Here is a 2,618-nt window from a genome sequence, read left to right as displayed (position 1 = left end):
TTTTTTTTTTTTTTTTTTTTTTTTTTTTTTTTTTTTTTTTTTTGCTATAGGGTACATGCCCTCACCAGAGACACAGAGGAAGCTACAGATACAGAAAGTGAGAAATCACCCCCCAGGGGGGATGGCCATGCTGCAATCCCTTCTCCTCCATTCTCTTCTCGGGATCTTGGACACGCATGCACACGTGCCCGGCATGAGATTAAGCCACCGGGTTTAGGACTCGAACCATGGTTAACTACATGGGAGGCCAGCGACATAGCCATTACACTAACTCCTGGTCCCAGGACGTTCCTTTCTTTCTTTTTTTTATTTTTAAATCTATATAATATATTGCAAGGTTTAACTTTTTTTAAAAAAGAATTATTTTATTTATTTCAATTTGATTAGAGAGGGACAGAGTGAGACAGAGAGAGAGAGAAAGTGAGAAAGCAAACCACCAGATCTGGGATTTGAACCACGATCAGCCATGCGGGAATCCAGTGCCCCAAACCACTATACCACCTGCCAGCCCCCCAGGACATTCCTTTCTTAAGGCCCTCTTGTCTCCTAGGAGATTTGGCCCCACCCACACAAGACAGGGAACTGGCAGATCTCTAGGAAAGAGCTGGCAGACCAGAACACAGGGGGCTCAGCTCCAAAAAAGAAACAGAGAAAGAAGAAAGAAAGAAAGAAAGAGAGAGAGAGAGAGAGAGAGAGAGAGAGAGACAAAGAGAGAAAAAGAGAGACAGGCAGCGCAGCTCTGGAGATGAGGTCCTTAGGAGAGGGTTGTATGTGTGTGTGTGTGTGTGTGTGTGTGTGTGTGTGCACAAGAACCTCACAGCCACCTGGAGTTGGAGATGGGCCCTTCTCAGAGATTGGCACGGGGTCTGCGTGGGGGTGTCCGACAGGCAGTGTACGCCGGCTGAATTGCAACACTTGTTTTCTCTGAAAGCTACAGTCCGATGAAAGATAAAACACATGACAACATGGAAGGTCCCTCTTCACCCAGGGGCTGTAAGTCCCCAGATAAGAACCAACACTGCACCCAGACCCAAGGTCAGTGAGGTCAGTTCTAAGAGATAAATAAATGTTGGCCTTAGCATCCCTGATGGTTTTCCTCGAGCTGAGGCAAGGTTCGTGGCCTAAGGGGCCTTCACATACTGTTGGTGCTATTATCTAAAAATAACAGATCAGTCAGAGCCAGCTTCTTGTCCTTCTTGCCTCACTCTTCAGGCCTTGTATGTGTGAGCACCAGCCTTCTTTGAGAGCCCTGTCTCCAAGTCCCCTTTGCTTCTCCAGATGTTCTAGAAACTCTCCTGCTACAGGTGCTCAAACATCTTTCAGCTCCCCCACTAACTGCTCATCCAAAGGGATTTCGCCATCAACTTCCACAGGTAAGAATGCGTGCACACACACACCTACACACACACACGCATGAACCTTTAGGGTCTGTCCCAACTATAAAGTAATACCGATTTGCTTTACAAGCTATCAACGCCTATCAGAAAACCACAGTAATTCAGACAGACTGGGTTGGGCACCGGACTAGACTAAGAGATCTGAAAAATAAAGAGCTATCAGAGTAACAGAGATGGGATTTAGTGTGAGGGAGAGAGGAGGTTGAAGGAACATACTCTTCCATAACTAGGGTTGGTACTACCGACTCCCCACGTGGAAAAAAAGAAAACCAATCTATTGTCATCACACAGAATAATGAATTTCATATGGATGAAGTGTTTAACTATAAAAAAAGAGTCTGATGTCCTAGGAAAATGTAGAAGAACTCTTTTATGATTCTTGAGGAGGGGCAGCCACTGCATAGAAAGACATAAAGAATCAATTGTGGGGCGATGTTTAGGAATGTGAGAGTATTGATAGAAAAATGTGAATATCTAATATAGGGAAATGGACAAATAGCATGCACTGGTTAATTTACAAAGGAAATATAAATTGCCAGTGAACATGGCAAAGGTGCTCAATTTGGTTATTTATCAAAACCTTTGCTAGTGCGACCAGCAGTTAACATAATGGCTATGTCTCTGGACTCCCACGTAGTCGACCGCGGTTTGCGTCCCGGACCCGGTAGCTTAAACTCACGCTGGACGCATGTGCGTGCGTGCCCAAGATCCCAAGAGGAGAATAGAGGAGAAGGGATTGCAGTGTGGCCATCCCCCCTGGGGGGTGATTTCTCACTTTCTATCTCTCTGTCTCTCTCTGTCTGTCTGGCGAGCGCACACGCCCTATAGCAAAAACCTCTCCAACAAAAAAAAAACTTTGCTAGTAAAAGAATTTTTGTGTCTTTAAATAGGATCATTAAAAAAACTAACTATATTAGCAAAATTTAAAAATATCTGTGGTACTTATTGAAAAAGAATATAGGAAACAGGCCCTCTTAAAACTTCCTCCTTTTTGGGAAACAGCAGTTAGCGTAATGGCTATGTCGCTGGACTCCCACGTAGTCAACCACGGTTCGCATCCCGGACCTGGTGGCTTAAAACTCATGCCGGGCGCGTGTGCGTGCGTGCCCAAGATCCCGAGAGGAGAATGGAGGAAAAGGGATTGCGGCATGACCATCCCCCCTGGGGGGTGATTTCTCGCTTTCTGTCTCTAATGTCTCTGTCTGTCTGGCGAGCGCACGC

Source organism: Tupaia chinensis, unplaced genomic scaffold (assembly GCF_000334495.1).
Source record: "Tupaia chinensis unplaced genomic scaffold, TupChi_1.0 Scaffold000451_1, whole genome shotgun sequence".
NCBI classification, from domain to species: Eukaryota; Metazoa; Chordata; class Mammalia; order Scandentia; family Tupaiidae; genus Tupaia; species Tupaia belangeri.
The sequence above is the reverse complement of the archived record's forward strand: the minus strand, read 5'-3'. Positions refer to the sequence as shown.